The 18,384-nt window shown below is 41.0% G+C and overlaps 1 pseudogene; it reads right to left on the reverse strand.

The window, feature by feature from the left end:
• Nucleotides 1-334: 334 nt before the first annotated feature.
• On the reverse strand, nt 335-14,788 carry LOC138083420 (solute carrier family 22 member 10-like; annotated as a pseudogene).
• Between the last annotated feature and the right edge of the window lie 3,596 nt (nt 14,789-18,384).

Genomic DNA, 18,384 nt, shown 5'->3' on the forward strand with positions numbered 1-18,384 from the left:
TCGATGGACATGATTTTGAGCAAGCTCCAGGAGCTGGGTGATTGACAGGGAAGCCTGGTGTGCTACAGTCCATGGAGTTGCAAAAAGTCGGGACGCAACTGAGCAACTGAACTGAACTGATGTGCCAAAATCTGTGCTGTGATGGATTACAGATGGAGTACATTCATCTCCGGTGAAGAGACTGACAGCGTGATACAGCTTAAATGTTCATCATATAATCAATTCCATGTGAGTCTTATTTGGTGTGTTTTCCTCATAGTTTACCTTTAAATATGCCCCCCTCTCTCACAACATGTTATAATCTTTGACATAAATGGCTTCATGTCCCCACTCTTTAAATGTTGTCAGCCCATCTGACAAGGAGCAGAAGACACATTCTTTTACACAGGTTAGGTGTGCAGAACAAGTCAAAAACAGTCGTTTTAGTCTGTGCTGCCTCCACCTCCTCCTGCATGGTCACTCTCAAACCCTTCAATAACAACAAACTCATATCACTTGTCAGCATAGTGCCAGGTATTGTGAAAAGCACAGGTACCCAACAGGACGAGAAAGATGAGCTCCCTTTTTTTTGTAGCGTAAGCATATTACACACGCAATCGCCAATGTGAATGTGATATGAAGAAAGGTGCAGGGAGTTAAGGCAGACCCCAGGAAACTAGACAGAAGCAATGATATTTTGAAAATGAGGCCGTAGAGCTGGGCAGGGATCCATGAGAGCACATAGGCTGTAGATTCAGATCAGGAAATGAGCTAAATCACAAAGTCCTTGTACAGTGCTCAAAGCTTCTTTTCATGATATAGCCATGAAAGATAAGGGAACTGAGCTTACATTCTCAACTAACTGCCCTTTTTAGAAAAGCAGCTTGTCTGTCTCAATAAGGAGAATGCAGGTGTCAGTTTATTTCTTCCTCCAACCCAGTAACCACTTTCCCTTTCCTGCTCACCTTCATGTTCAGGGTTTCTTCAGCATTCTTCATTTCATTTCTGTGTGCAACTTTCTTAAGTTTCATTAAGCCCTCATCTGGTTTATTTGTGATAATCAGCCACTGAGCAGATTCAACCAACAACCTGATGAAAGAAGGGCGCACAAGTGCAGTCAGCTCTCCCTTGCTTATTTGTCACCTGTTTATTGGCAACAGATACTTTTTGCTCTTCATCTATGTCTAGAACTTCACTTGTTGGATTAGGAAAGAAATTATGTTCTGTTATACAAATACTAGGAAAATAGGAGAATGACTATTGTGGGCATTGCACCTGAAAGGTATAGCACATGCAGTCTCATGCAGACTTGGGAGTCAAATTTCCTCTGTGCTTAATCAGCAGATTTTCCAAAAAGCTTATGAGGCTTAAGCTTGAGAGTCTTCCACATGCATAATTACCTTCCAAAGTTTGTCTTAGGTTCTATCAAATTTGTCCTCACAGTATATATTTATAAAATATTCTTTTTAAAAAGCCCCCCAATTATGTAAGCTTAAAGCCCAACAACATGTGCAAGTACTCCAACCATGACCTGCTCTTAGTAACCTGCTGTTAGTAGCTAAGTACACAGATGAGTCACTTGTTTAAACCAGTCTCAGTTTTCTCATCAATGTGGTGGAGAAAGCAATGCCACCATCCTTGTGGGCCTGAGACTAGAATGACATAACGGTTATGTCTGGCATGGATTGTGCTTTCCTCTCGGCACCCCACTGCAGTACTTTTGCCTGGCAAATCCCATGGACGGAGGAGCTTGGTAGGCTGCAGTCCATGGGGTTGCGAAGAGTTGGACACGACTGAGCGACTTCCCTTTCACTTTTCACTTTCATGCATTGGAGAAGGAAATGGCAACGCACTCCAGTGTTCTTGCCTGGAGAATCCCAGGGACGGGGGAGCCTGGTGGGCTGCCATCTATGGGGTTACACAGAGTCAGACATGACTGAAGTGACTTAGCAGCAGCAAACTCCTCTCAGTGTATTACATCTATAGTCATTTCTTTATGATTGATGAAATCTGATTATCCCTAGACTGATTTTAAGTGCAATGATGAAGTTTACTACAAATAAACGTTAAAATTATCTAAGGGGGGGCGGTGCTGCGACCCAGCGCACTAAGCGCGGGCGGCGCTGCAACCCGGCGCACTAAGCGGCAAAGAGTTACCCCACGTCCGAGGTCAGGGACAGTGGCCGAGAGTGCCAGGCTGCGACAGCACAGGAACGGCCGAGAGGACCTACCCAAGTCCAAGGTCAAGGGCAGCGGCCGAGAAGAGCTACCCCGTGTCCTAGGTCAGTGGCGGCCGGGAGGAGACACCTCGAGCACGAGTCCAGGGGCGGTGGCCCTGAGGAGCCACCCCGCGCTGGAGGCCAGGGACGGCAGCCAGGAGGAGCCATGCTGCACACGAAGCCAGGGGCAGTGGCTGGGAGGAGCAACCTGAGGAGCGGTGGGTGCTTGGGCACAGGAGGGCCTAGAGGAGCTATCCCACGTTGAAGGTCAGGAAGGGCAGCAGTAAGGAGAGACCCCTCATCCAAGGTAAGGAGCAGCGGCTGTGCTTTGCTGGGGCAGCCGTGAAGAGATACCCCACGCCCAAGGTAAGAGAAACCCAAGTAAGAAGGTAGGTGTTGCAAGAGGGCATCCGAGGGCAGACACACTGAAACCATACTCACAGAAAACTAGTCAATCTAATCACACTAGGACTACAGCCTTGTCTAACTCAGTGAAACCAAGCCATGCCCACGGGGCAACCCAAGACAGGCGGGTCATGGTGGAGAGGTCTGACAGAATGTGGTCCACTGGAGAAGGGAATGGCAAACCACTTCAGTATTCTTACCTTGAGAACCCCATGAACTGTATGAAAAGGCAAAATGACAGGACACTGAAAGAGGAACTCCCCAGATCAGTAGGTGTCCAATATGCTACTGGAGATCAGTGGAGAAATAACTCCAGAAAGAATGAAGGGATGGAGCCAAAGCAGAAACAATATCCAGCTGTGGATGTGACTGGTGATAGAAGCAAGATCCAATGCTGTAAAGAGCAATATTGCATAGCAACCTGGAATGTCAGGTCCATGAATCAAGGCAAATTGGAAATAATCAAACAAGAGATGGCAAGAGTGAACGTTGACATTCTAGGAATCAGCGAACTAAAATGGACTGGAATGGGTGAATTTAACTCAGATGACCATTATATCTACTACTGTGGGCAGGAATCCTTCAGAAGAAATGGAGTAGCCATCATGGTCAACAAAAGAGTCTGAAATGCAGTACTTGGATGCAATCTCAAAAACGACAGAATGATCTCTGTTCGTCTCCAAGGCAAACCATTCACTATCACAGTTATCCAAGTCTATGCCCCAACCAGTAATGCTGAAGAAGCTGAAGTTGAACGGTTTTATGAAGACCTACAAGACCTTTTAGAACTAACACTCAAAAAAGATGTCCTTTTCATTATAGGGGACTGGAATGCAAAAGTAGGAAGTCAAGAAACACCTGGAGTAACAGGCAAATTTGGCCTTGGAATGCAGAATGAAGCAGGGCAAAGACTAATAGGGTTTTGACAAGAAAATGCACTGGTCATAGCAAACACCCTCTTCCAACAACACAAGAGAAGACTTTACACATGGACATCACCAGGTGGTCAACACCGAAATCAGACTGATTATATTTTTTGCAACCAAAGATGGAGAAGCTCTATACAGTCAACAAAAACAAGACTGGGAGCTGACTGTGGCTCAGATCATGAACTCCTTATTACCAAATTCAGACTCAAATTAAAGAAAGTAGGGAAAACCTCTAGACCATTCAGGTATGACCTAAATCAAATCCCTTATGATTTTACAGTGGAAATGAGAAATAGATTTAAGGGTCTAGATCTGATAGATAGAGGGCCTGATGAACTATGGAATGAGGTTCGTGACATTGTACAGGAGACAGGATCCAGAACATCCCCATGGAAAAGAAATGCAAAAAAGCAAAATGGCTGTCTGGGGAGGCCGTACAAATAGCTGTGAAAAGAAGAGAGGTGAAAAGCCAAGGAGAAAAGGAAAGATATAAGCATCTGAATGCAGAGTTCCAAAGAATAGCAAGAAGACAAAAGAAAGCCTTCCTCAGTGATCAATGCAAAGAAATAGAGGAAAACAACAGAATGGGAAAGACTAGAGGTCCCTTTAAGAAAGTTAGAGATACCAAGGGAACACTTCATGCAATGATGGGCTCGATAAAGGACAGAAATGGTATGGACCTAACAGAAGCAGAAGATATTAAGAAGAGGTGGCAAGAATACACAGAAGAACTGTACAAAAAAGATCTTCATGACCCAGATAGTCATGATGGTGTGATCACTCACCTAGAGCAAGACATCCTGGAATGTGAAGTCAAGTAGGCCTTAGAAAGCATCACTACAAACAAAGCTAGTGGAGGTGATGGAATTCCCTTGAGCTGTTTCAAATCCTGAAAGATGATGCTGTGAAAGTGCTGCACTTAATATGCCAGCAAATGTGGAAAACTCAGCAGTGGCCACAGGACTGGAAAAGGTCAGTTTTCATTCCAATCCCAAAGAAAGGCAATGCCAAAGAATGCTAAAACTACCCCACAATTGCACTCATCTCACATACTAGTAAAGTAATGCTCAAAATTCTCCAAGACAGGCTTCAGCAATACGTGAACCGTGAACTTCATGATATTCAAGCTGGTTTTAGAAAAGGCAGAGGAACCAGAGATCAAATTGCAAAAATCCACAAGATCATGGAAAAAGCAAGAGAGTTCCAGAAAAACATCTATTTCTGCTTTATTGACTATGCCAAAGCCTTTGATTGTGTGGATCACAATAAACTGTGGGAAATTCTGAAAGACATGGGAATACCAGACCACCTGGCCTGCCTCTTGAGAAACCTGTATGCAGGTCAGGAAGCAACAGTTAGAACTGGACATGGAACAACAGACTGGTTCCAAATAGGAAAAGGAGTACGTCAAGGCAGTATATTGTCACCCTGCTTATTTAACTTATATGCAGAGTACATCATGAGAAACACTGGACTGGAAGAAACACAAGCCAGAATCAAGATTGCCAGGAGAAATATCAATAACCTCAGATATGCAGATGACACCACCCTTATGGCAGAAAGTGAAGAGGAACTCAAAAGCCTCTTGATGAAAGTGAAAGAGGAGAGTGAAAAAGTTGGCTTAAAGCTCAACATTCAAAAAACGAAGATCATGGCATCTGGTCCCATCACTTCATGGGAAATAGATGGGGAAACAGTGGAAACAGTGTCAGACTTTATTTTGGGGGGCTCCAAAATCACTGCAGATGGTGACTGCAGCCATGAAATTAAAAGACGCTTACTCCTTTGAAGAAAATTTATGACCAACCTAGATAGTATAGTCAAAAGCAGAGACATTACTTTGCCGACTAAGGTTCGTCTAGTCAAGGCTATGGTTTTTCCAGTAGTCATGTATGGATGTGAGAGTTGGACTGTGAAGAAGGCTGAGTGCCGAAGAATTGATGCTTTTGAACTGTGGTGGTTGGAGAAGACTCTTGAGAGTCCCTTGGACTGCAAGGAGATCCAACCAGGTCATTCTGAAGGAGATCAGCCCTGGGATTTCTTTGGAAGGACTGATGCTAAAGCTGAAACTCCAATACTTTGGCCACCTTATGCAAAGAGTTGACTCATTGGAAAAGACTTTGATGCTGGGAGAGATTGGGGTCAGGCAAAGAAGGGGACGACAGAGGATGAGATGGCTGGATGGCATCACGGACTCGATGGACATGAGTTTGAGTGGACTCCGGGAGTTGGTGATGGACAGGGAAGCCTGGGGTGCTGCAATTCATGGGGTCGCAAAGAGTCAGACAACTGAGTGACTGAACTGAACTGAACTGAACTGAACTAAATATTACCATAAACATCCATTTTACAAGTATGTGTATCTAGCAAAGTAGAGAGTCTCTAGAATGTCTAGAACACATGGAGCTAAAAGTATACTTGAGTCTCTAAATTACAGCTGAAAAAAAATGGGAGTTGCTCAGTCATGTCTGACTCTTTGCGACCCCATGGACTGTATAGACTACTAGGCTCCTCTGTCTATGGAATTCTCCAGGCAAGAATACTGGAGTGGGTTGCCATTCCCTTCTCCAGAGGATCTCCTGGATTAGGGATCGAACCCAAGTTTCCTGCATTGCAGACAGATTCTTCACTGTCTGAGCCACCAGGGAAGTCCTGAACCACTGCAAAGTATCATGGAACAATGCATTAAAGTTGTTAAAGCTTTATGTAAAACCATTCAATTGAATCTGGATTTTCAGTTCTCAAGCAACATGTTTTCCTAGAACAATATGAGCTCCATAAGCCAAACAGAAGAAATTACATAAGTTTTTCAGGGGAAAGATTAATGTAAGATGGTGAATCAAGGGGAAAAGAAGGTGAAAGACAAATGAGGCAAAGGGAATTCGCTTTTCCTTGGGCATCAGGAAAAGAGGAATTTAGTGTATATGACTTGGACTACATAGGATGTGCTAATATATACACCCAGTAATAGAAACTAATGTACAAATTTTGGGATTTGGAATTCCTCTGCAAGGTTTGAAATAGAATTCTTTAAAAATTCAAATAGTCCACCAAAAAAACTGGGAAATGTAAAAACATAGGAACAAAAATAACACCAAATAATCATTTTAGTAATCATTATTATCATCAAGATTGAAGGCAGGAGAAGGGGACAACAGAGGACGAGATGGTTGGATGACATCACTGACTCAATGGACGTGAGTTTGAGCAAACTCTGGGAGGTAGTCAAGGACAGGGAATCCTGGTGTGCTGCAGTCCATGGGGCTGCAGAGTCAACCCCGTGAACTGAACAACTGAACAGCAACAACAACATAATCATCAAGAAAATTATGTAGAAAAATTAAAGTGATAGACTGAAATGAATCATAACAATAATCACATCAAACAAATTGCTAATGACCTAAACCATCTATCACATGAAGGAGATTATCAAAGGGTTAAAAAAAGACCTAATTTTAAGTACAATAGTACTTAAAATATTGTGGGTTGAAAGTAAATTGACAGTAAAAAAAAATTTAGTTCAAATAGCAATTATAAGATGCCTCGTGTCTACATTATCATCAAATAAAAGAGATTTCAAAACAAAATACATTTAGAGAAATAATAATTCTGAAAAGGTCAAATGTATATGAATTCAACAAAAGCTTGAAATACAGGAAATAAAACTGACAGAATTAGATACAGAGTTCATATTCTGCAATCATTACTTTATAACTCTTCATTCGCCTTATTCTTCTGATACTTTAAATCTACTTTCTGCCTCCACTAATTTACCTAGTCTTAACCAGTTCTTGTTAAAAAGCAGAGATATTACTTTGCCGACAAAGGTTCATCTAGCCTAGGCTATGGTTTTTCCAGTAGTCATGTATGGATGTGAGAGTTGGACTGTGAAGAAAGCTGAGTGCTGAAAAATTGATGCTTTTGAACTGTAGTGTTGGAGAAGACTCTTGAGAGTCCCTTGAACTGCAAGGAGATCCAACCAGTCCTTCCTAAAGGAAATCAGTCCTGGGTGTTCATTGGAAGGACTGATGCTAAAGCTGAATCTCCAGTACTTTGGCCACCTCATGCAAAGAGTTGACTCATTGGAAAAGACCCTTATGCTGGGAGGGATTGAGGCAGGAGGAGAAGGGGACGGCAGAGGATGAGATGGCTGGATGGCATCACCGACTCAATGGACATGAGTCTGAGTGAACTCCAGGAGTTGGTGATGGACAGGGAGGCCTGGCGTGCTGCGATTCATGGGATTGCAGAGTCGGACACGACTGAGCGACTGAACTGAACTGAACTAGTTCTTGTGAATTCTGTTTCACAATGATAGGAAGAGCTGACATTGAAGGATCAAAAAGCAATATCACTGTGAACACTTGGCCGCCGCAAGCCAATTATCCCTGCGGTAAATTTTTGGACACCTCCTGCTTAAAACCCCAAAGGTCAGAAAGATCATTCTTTTGTAAGTGGGTGCATACTTTTGTCCTTCTGTGCCTGGTTTATTTCATTCAGCATATTTTTTTCATAGTTTATTTATGTTGTACCAAGTACCAGAATATCATTCTATTTTCCATTTCTACAGAAAACAATGTTGGAATTTTGATAGGGATTTCATTGAAACTTGATTGCATTAAGTAGATTGACTTGTTGCCAACATTAAGTCTTCCTATATCATTAACACAGGATTCCTTTCCATTTATTTATGGCTTTTCTATTTCTTTCAGCAAGGCTTTATAGTTTACAGTATACAAATCTTTTACCTCTTAGATTAATTTTATTGATAGGTAGTTTATTCTTTTAGAAGATATTGTAAGTGTAATAACTTGCTCAATTTCATTTTCTGCTTGTTCATTGTGGTTATATAATACAGTACACTGTATTGGTGTTTTTCTTTCTCACTTAAAAGTCTACAAGCAATAAATGATGGAGAGGGTGTGGGGAAAAGGGAACCCTCCTACTCTGTTGGTGGGAATGCAAACTAGTACAGCCACTATGGAGAACAGTGTGGAGATTCCTTAAAAAACTGGAAATAGAACTGCCTTATGACCCAGCAATCCCACTACTGGGCATACACACCGAGGAAACCAGAATTGAAAGAGACACGTGTACCCCAATGTTCACTGCAGCACTGTTTATAATAGCCAGGACATGGAAGTAACCTAGATGTCCATCAGCAGATGAATGGATAAGAAAGTTGTGGTATATAGACACAATGGAGTATTACTCAGCCATTAAGAATACCTTTGAATCAGTTCTAATGAGGTGGATGAAACTGGAGCCATTTATACAGAGTGAAGTAAGCCAGAAAGAAAAACACCAATACAGCATACTAACGCATATAGATGGAATTTAGAAAGATGGTAACGATAATCCTGTATATGAGACAGCAAAAGAGACACAGATGTATAGAACAGTATTTCGGACTCTGTGGGAGAGAGAGAGGTGGGATGACTTGGGAGAATGGCATTGAAACATGTATAATATTGTATATGAAACGAATCACCAGTCCAGGTTTGATGCATGATACTGGATGCTTGGGGCTGGTGCACTGGGATGACCCGGAGGGGTGGTATGGGGAGGGGGGAGGGAGGGGGGTTCAGGATGGGGAACACGCGTATACCTGTGGCAGATTCATGTTGATGTATGGCAGAACCAATTCAGTATTGTGAAGTAATTAACCTCCAATTAAAATAAATAAATTTATATTTAAAAAAATAAATAAAGACATACATAGACTCAAAGTGATGGGACAGGAAAGGATACTCTATGCAGAGTACAATTAAATGAGAATTTTTTTGTCTGATACTTACATCAGACAAAATAGACTCCAACCGAAAATGGTAAGAAGACACAAAAAAGTGCATTCAGTTCAGTTCAGTTCAGTCTCTCAGTCATGTCTGACTCTTTGCAACCCCATGAATCGCAGCACGTCAGGCCTCCCTGTCCATCACCACCTCCCAGAGTTCACTCAGACTCACGTCCATCGAGTCAGTGATGCTATCCAGCCATCTCATCCTCTGTTGTCCCCTTCTCCTCCTGCCCCCAATCCCTCCCAGCATCAGAGTCTTTGCCAATGAGTCAACTCTTTGCATGAGGTGGCCAAAGTATTGGAGTTTCAGCTTTAGCATCATTCCTTCCAAAGAAATCCCAGGGCTGATCTCCTTTAGAATGGACTGGTTGGATCTCCTTGCAGTCCAAGGGACTCTCAAGAGTCTTCTCCAACCACCATAGTTTAAAAGCATCAGTTCTTCAGTGCTCAGCTTTCTTCACAGTCCAACTCTCACATCCATACATGACTACTGGAAAAACATAGCCTTGACTAGACGGACCTTGGTCGGCAAAGTAATGTCTCTGCTTTTGAATATGCTATCTAGGTTGGTCATAAATTTTCTTCCAAGGAGTAAGCGTCTTTTAATTTCATGGCTGCAGTCACCATCTGCAGTGATTTGGGAGCCCCCCAAAATAAAGTCTGACACTGTTTCCACTGTTTCCCCATCTATTTCCCATGAAGTGATGCATTACATAATGATAAAGGAACATTTTTATCAAGATGATATATCAGTAATAAATAATTATGCACCTAACACCAGAGCACCTCAGTATATTAAGCAAATACTAACATACGTGAAAGAAGAAATAGACAGCAATACAATAATATTGATGGACCTCATTACTTTGTTTTCAACAATGTTTAGCCAGATTAAGAAAGTTAGAGAGAAGACTCAAATAAAAAACTAAAAATGAAAGAGGAGACACAGGGTTATAAGGTACTACTCAAGTATTTCTGTGTTTTAATAAAATAAATAAAGCCTTTAATAAAATAAAATGAAACCTTTAATAAAAAAAAGGTTAACCTATAAGAAATGGATAAGTTCCTAGATACATGCAATCTACCAAGACTGAATCATAAAGAAATGGAAAAATCTGAACAGACCAATAATGACTAAGGAGATTAAATCAGTAATATAAACCACCCCTTCTCACAAAGAAAGGAAAACAATGCAAAACCTGGACAAGAGGTTTCACAGGTGAATTCTACCAAACATTTAAAAATTAATTAAACCAGTTCTTCTCAAACACTTCCAAAAAATTTGAAGAGGAGGAAACACTCTCAAACTGATTTTAGAAATCCACCACTTCTGATTCCAAAGTCAGATAAGGACTCTCCAAGAAAGCTGCAGACCAACATCTCTGCTGAATACAGATGCAAAACATTCTCAACAAAATATTAGTAAACCAAATACAATAGCACACTAAAAGGATCATAAAACATGATCAAGAGGAATTCACCCCTAGGATGTAAGGATTACTCAAGATATGTGAATTAATAAATGCAAAAAACCACATAATGGAGTGAAAGGTAAATTAGTATGATCATCTCAAGAGATGTAGACAAAATCCAACATCCTTTAGTGATAAAAATAATTAATTGGGTATAGAAGAAATGTACTTCAACATAATAAAGGCCATATATGACAAATCCTCAGCTAATATCATACTCAGTGCTGACAGGTTGAAAATTTTTCCTCTAGGCTTAGGAAAAAACAAGGGTGCCCACTCACACAGGTCACATTTAACATAATACTGTAAGTTGTAATCAGAGAAAGCAGGCAAGAAAAAAGCCATAGAAGTTGGAAAGGAAGAATTAAGTTCTCTCTGTTTGCAGATGCTGTCATCCTATACACAGAAAATTCTAAAGACTCAACCAAAAATATGTTAGAACTAGTCCACAAATTCAGTAAAGTTACAGGATACAAAATCAACATACAGAAATCAATTGCATTTCTATACACTAACAATGAAGTATGTGAAAAAAGTATTAAAGAGAACAATTCCACACACAGTAGCATCAAAAAAGACTTTATTGTGAATTATCATAAAGGCTTTGGTCAGAATATTGGTCAACTCTTTTGTGAATTATATTTGGGAAATTACATACGAAGTTCACAATTTTCAGGTGAAAGATAAAATGACATTAGGCTTATGGATGGTAAGGGATACTTTAAGTCTCTCATTTCTCCTGTGAAAGACTTGAGTGTCTGTCTGCCATCACTGTCTCTTACTTCAGGATAGACACTGCTGGCACAGAATAACCCAAACTTCTCACACAACAAATTGTGACTCCTGAGGCCTATAGATTAATTACCTTATACTAAGATAATATATGGTTGCAAGAATACTTAATACAAGGCTTTTAAAAGCAAGATAAACATCCAGGTTACAACCACAATTATTTTACAATTCCAGTATTACCTCACTATGCACCAGGTTTTATAGAAATGCCTACCAGTTATGGTGGGGCAACCAAGACACGATGACCAGTGTGGAAACCCATAGGCATTTAGCTCATTGAGTCCAGTAGGGACTTAACACAGAAATCATGGCAAAGGCCAGCAGTGCTGTTTTCTATATCTGTGTTTTTAAAGCAGCTGGACCTCCTGTCTTGAAGCACCTTCCTTTCTGTTCCCATAGATAACTCTTCTTCATATTTCTGGATGAAGTATTATGATACTTACCCTCTAAATACTGTTCTGGAATATCCCCCAGATCTTGAGGAGATGATATTTCTGTGTCCAGTACACAGAGCTCCATGGCAACAAAATGTCATTCATCACAATGAGTTAAATTCTGCATTTCCATCCATAGCTCCCTGGAAAAAGGCAGCTCACCCCAGAGGAAGGGCAGCAGTGATGTGGAGACACTCACCTGTCTGAGAGATGGCCACATATGAGGGCCCCCTGCCCACCATTCCAGCCATGACTAGGGATTGAACCACTGATTTCTGTGACTGATAATCACATTCAAAGTCCCACTGGAAGAGAAGAAACCCAGCAGAAAAGAGCTTCACAGCATCTCATAATCCTTCAGTGTGCCCTTCATGAACACATTCTGTTTTGTTTTGTTTTTACTATGTTTATTCATCTATATCATTCAAGTCTCAGTTTAAGCATGGCTTTTCTAGAATTTCTCAACCAAGTCTTCTAGGTTATAACAGGATCAGTCTTTATATTCACTTAGCACTGCATACCCCAGCGGTCCTCAATCTTTGCCACACATTGGAAACATTGAGTTTTTTTTAATATAAATGTATTTATTTTAATTGGAGGTTAATTACTTTACAATATTGTATTGGTTTTGCCATACATCAGCATGAATCTGCCACAGGTATACACGTGTTCCCCATCCTGAATCCCCCTCCCTCCTCCCTCCCCGTACCATCCCTCTGGGTCGTCTCAGTGCACCAGCCCCAAGCATCCAGTATCATGCATCAAACCTGGACTGGCGTTTTGTTTCATATATACATCGAGTTTAAAAAAAAAAACTGAAGTCTAGATTTCACATCTAGAGTGAAATATACTCCAGTCTGTTTCTCTGACAAGAAACCAGGGTATTGAAGTATGTTCTAATTAAAAACAATATTTCCAATTTGCAACTAGATTGAGAACAAGTGAGAAAGAATAATTTTTCACAAGTAATTACTTGTCTAATCACCAGTCTTTACACTAAATGTAAAGCTTTGTGATGTTAGAATTCATATCCAGTTTGTTGATTTCACTGTCCTCAATTTTAAGTGCTTGGCTTTTAAAAAGGTAAGCAATCATTATTGCTGAAAGAATGAAAGACAGGTGGTTACACTAATATTAAGCACTTGAACAGTATTTATGCTATGTTATTCTAAACACCCAGACCATGTACTCACAATAGTAAATGAGGCTTTACCTCAGTCATGATGGTGGAGGAGAACAAGCAGCGATCATGCACCCAGCCATACGCAGGGCTCTGTGTCCACGTCACTCATGTGGGGAAGTATCCCATTTAGGTGAAGGAGCTGCCACTGTGGGTGGAGGAAATGATGACATTTCTCTGGCTTCAAGTTAGAATCCAAGGGGATGGAAATTCTCAGGAGGACATCAAGGCTGAGACAGTGTCATTATCAGAGACAGTGTCATTATTGAGGAGGTGGACCCAGCAGCGATGCCCTGGAACAGCTGCAGTGAAGTTCTCCAGCAGTATATGGCATGCTATCATCATGAGAGAAGGCAAGCCTAAAAGCATCTGAAGGATCTGGTATTTCCCCAGGCCACCAATTTCATCCTGCAGGTTCTCAAAGGGCACTGTGAAAAGGTGATATTACAGAGACAAGTTCAGAGGCACAAAAAGTTTCTTTACATTAATTCAAACTATCTATGTGACCTCACACCAGTTTCTCATTAATGAGTTTTGTCGCCTTACTTGCAACAGAGTAGTTTTCCCAGTCCTTTTGTAATCAGGATATAATACTGTTCTTTTTTTAAAGTAAAGTTATAGAGATAATTATTTACCAAAATACTTTCGATTGTTGACAATGAAATCTGTTTAAAGGTTTACTCTCTGAATGTGTTTGTCCTCAGTGGTTACGTAAAATCAGCATTGGACTTTGACATGAACATGGTCTCTAAATAATCTAAGATAAGCCTGCTACACAGTCTTCAGTATTTCTAGAAAATGGAGTTCGAGAGACACTGAAGTAAATTGCTTTATGATTTTTCTGTGGATAGAACAGGAAACAAATGTTTTCTTGTTTAATACTGAATTTGATTAAAATAATTAACAAAACACAGCCCTACTAGTTTTCAGTAGCTGATATCATGCTCCAGTTTAAATTACACAAAAAACTCACAATAATTTTAAGTTCCTTGAAATATAGGTACAGGGGAAAGGCAGTGGTAAACTCATGTGAATTTATTTTCTTGGATTTATTTATTGGTTTACATAATATATTATTGGTTTACATAATATATGGACTTCCTGATGGCTCAGACAGAAAGAATCTGCTTGCAATCCAGGAGACCTGGTTCAATACCTGGGTTGGGAAGATCCCCTGGAGAAGGGAATGGCAACCGACTCCAATATTCTTGCCTGGAGAATGCTATGGACAGAGGAGCCTGGCAGGCTACAGTCCATGGGGTCACAGAGTCGGACACAACTGAACAACTAATACTTTACATAATGTATTAAGTATAATTTATGTGCAATTCTTCAGAATACTGATGAACCGATCCTTTTATCACTATGAAACTGGCCTAGTTATCTCTGGTAATACTCTTTGATTTCAAGTATATATTTTCTCATTTTCATATAGTCATCTAAGTTTCTTATATTTAGCTTTCTCAAGCTATAACTTACCAATTCTTTATATACTTTATTAAAATGTTTAATGAGATAAATGTAGAGTCACATACAGCAGCAAGAAATAATGTAATGAGAAATTGTCTGCACAGTACCCATTTTCCCCCAATAGAAATATTTGCAAAAGTATAGTATATTAGTACTAATTTATTGATACTGATACAATGCACTAACCTTATTCAGACTTCCCCAGTCAGTTTTACCTGTACATTTGTGTATGTGTGTGGGGGGGAGGTACTTGGTACCATATGGCAACCCACTCCAGTATTCTTGCCTGGAAACTCCCATGGATGGAGGAGCCTGGTAGGCTGCAGTCGATGGGGTCACGAAGAGTCAGACATGACTGAGCCTTTGCTTTCATGCATTGGAGAAGGAAATGGCAGCCCACTCCAGCGTTCTTGCCTGGAGAATCCCAGGGATGGCAGAGCCTGGTGGGCTGCCGTCTATGGGGTCGCACAGAGTTGGACACGACTGAAGTGACTTAGCAGCAGCAGCAGCAGTGTATCACCTGTTTGGCTTTGTGCATCCACCACCACAGTCAAGATACTAGAGATCTATCTCCACTGATATGCCTCTTGCATATGTATGTACGTATCCCTCTTGAGTATATAAATATACTCACCTTGCACCTGCTCCTGTCTTTCCTTTTGCTATCTTTGGCAACTACTAATCTGTTTTCCACTTTAAAAATCTGTCATTAAAATCTTGTTGTATACAAAGAAAAATATGGGGAAGTGAAGCTGTTAGGAGGTCATTCTTATCTGAGTCCTTCTCTATAGATTAGCTAGCAACTATTCTCAGACAAGTCATAGCTGTGAAAATTCCAGAACTTGAGGACAAGGATGAAGCAATCTCTGAAGGACAAAGATAGAGAAAAACACTTAAAAAGGCCAAGAGGAGCGACTACACTCTGACCACATTATTTCTCCCCCAGCCCAACACAGCACCACACCAATAGGGCCCCCTTGAGCTTACAGTTTCTCCGGCAAGAAAAAAAAGGATCCAAGTGGACATTCATCTGCCAAAGAATTATGACAGGCTTCCCAGGAGGCCCTCTCAGGTCTGGCCTTGTGGGAATCGCTAAGGGAATTCCCAGGTTCAATCACTGGGAATCAAATTGAGATGAAGAAGTGGGCAGAGCTCACAGTAACCAGCACTCAAGTTTTGGTGGGCTGCATTTCTGCTTGCCATGGAATACAAGTAGAGAGCCCAGCCAGTGGCTTTGTTCATCTGCAGGACTGAGCTGGTAGCCAAAGAGCTCAGTTGGAAATTCTACCTTATTTGGATTTCCAGCCTACAAGCCGTCCTAGGCATGGTGCTGGCTTATGGCCCTGCCTGAGCAGGGAAGCAAATTCACAAGTCTGCCTAACTGCTGAGTATAGCTTCCATTTCCACCCAATCAGGAACCCTGCCCAGAGAACCCGGGCAGCCGCAGTACCCATCTGTGGACAGGAAGTCAAGCCAGAAGTTCTGCTCTACTTTTAAGAATAATCTCTGAACCCATATAACCAAGCTCCTTGAACAGTGATCTTCAGAGCCCAACTATGGTACTACCTAGCTGCAAAGCCTAGAAAACAGCCTCACCTCATATCACAACCCAGCCTATGACCCTGCCTGATCACTGAACACAGTCTGCAGCCTTACTCATCTCTCTTCCAAAAACCTCACCCAAGTGTAGAACATAGCCTGAAGCCCCACACAACAAGGAAGGTTGTACAGTGACCTTCCCTGCTGAAGCAGACCTTTAAAGTCTAGCAGAGGAGACTGTTTGCTCATAGCATAGATGCCAATACAAGGAACCAAGGGCCACAGAAAATCAAGCGGACATTAAACCACCAAAGGAATTAAAGCTCCAGGAACTGACCTAAAAGAAATGAATCGCCAGTCCAGGTTCGATGCATGATACTGGATGCTTGGGGCTGGGGCACTGGGACGACCCAGAGGGATGGTACGGGGAGGGAGGAGGGAGGGGGATTCAGGATGGGGAACACGTGTATACCTGTGGTGGATTCATGTTGATGTGTGGCAAAACCAATACACTATTGTAAAGTAATTAACCTCCAATTAAAATAAACAAATCTATATTTAAAAAAAGAATACAACTGAACTGAAGAATTTAATAGAGAACTTATATATAAGACCAAACATTGCAGAAGAAATCAGTGAACCAGAAGATGGGTCATTTGAAATTATCTTGTCAGAGGAGAAAAAAAGAGAACAAAAATGAAAAAGAGTGAAGAGAAGCTGTGGGACTTATGGGACAGCACAAAAAAAACAATACATGCTTATGAAAATCCAAGAAGGGAAAGAGAAAGGGACAGAAAATTAATTTCAAGAAAAAAATGTCTTAAAGAAAAACACCAATACAGTATACTAAGGCATATATATGGAATTTAGAAAGATGGTAATGATGACCCTGTATGGGAGACAGCAAAAGAGACACAGATGTGTAGAGCGGACTTTTGGACTCTGAGGGAGAGGGAGTGGGTGGGATGATTTGGGAGAATGGCATTGAAACATGTATACTATCATGTAAGAAACGAATCGCCAGTCTATGTTTGATGCAGGATACAGGATGCTTGGGGCTGGTGCACGGGGGTGATCCAGAGAGATGATATGGGGTGGGAGGTGAAAGGGGGGTTCATGTTTGGGAACTCATGTACACCCGTGGTGGATTCATGTCAATGTATGGCAAAACCAATACAGTATTGTAAAGTAAAATAAAGTAAAAATAAACATTTTTAAAAACATTCCCAAGCATGGGAAAATAAATGAACATCAGATTCATGGCACCCAGACCCCAAATAAATTAAACCTGAAAGGTATTTACACTGAGACACATATTATTAAATTGTCAGAAGTCAAACACAAAGAAAAAAGTTTGAAAGCTGGAGCAGAAAAGTGGCTTTAACTTAAAAGAGAGTTCCCATAACATTATGATCAGATTTAAAAATTTTTTCTCTCTGCTTTTTTTGGATCACTTTATTATTTAAGGCAGGATTGATTGGATTTTCAAATGTGAGTCCCCACCTTAGAGAACCAAGCCTGTCAATTTAGCCAGCAATGATTTTTGTCTCCCCCACCCCGCATTAAAAAATGTCATTTCCCAAGGTTGACAAACTCTTGCTTGGTGACTTGTCTTCAATGGAGCAATTTTTAGACAATGAAATATAAATTCTTTGGCCTCCTGTTGATTCCTCTTTAGTGGCAAACAAAGCTGTCACTGAAAGGCTGCCTGGAGCCAGGTAGCTGACAGGATTCAACGAGGCTGATGGACACTCAACCGATTCTTTTCTGTATGCAGACTGTGCTCTGTCATGATAGAATGTAGATTTTGAAACATTTATTGAAGTGTAGTTGATTTACAATGTTGTGTTAATTTCTATTATACAGCAGAGTGATTCGGCTGTATATATTCTTTCTCATTCTGCTTTATTATATGATAATTTATTTTTACATCCAGGTGGGCCATGTGCCTTGTGTACTTCCCAGATCCAAGCTGCTCACATTTCCAGATGCTCCATGAGGGCACAGTGCCAGGTGGGCCATGTGTCTCCTCAGGGGAGCTCGTCTCAGGCTGTGACATTCCTGGCAATACAATATAAAGCCCAGAAATAAATTATTTACATATAGAATCAACTTACATTTGACAAGAGTTAGGTGCTGAGTCATGTCTGACTCTTTGTGACCCCATG

Source organism: Capricornis sumatraensis, chromosome 8 (assembly GCF_032405125.1).
Source record: "Capricornis sumatraensis isolate serow.1 chromosome 8, serow.2, whole genome shotgun sequence".
NCBI classification, from domain to species: Eukaryota; Metazoa; Chordata; class Mammalia; order Artiodactyla; family Bovidae; genus Capricornis; species Capricornis sumatraensis.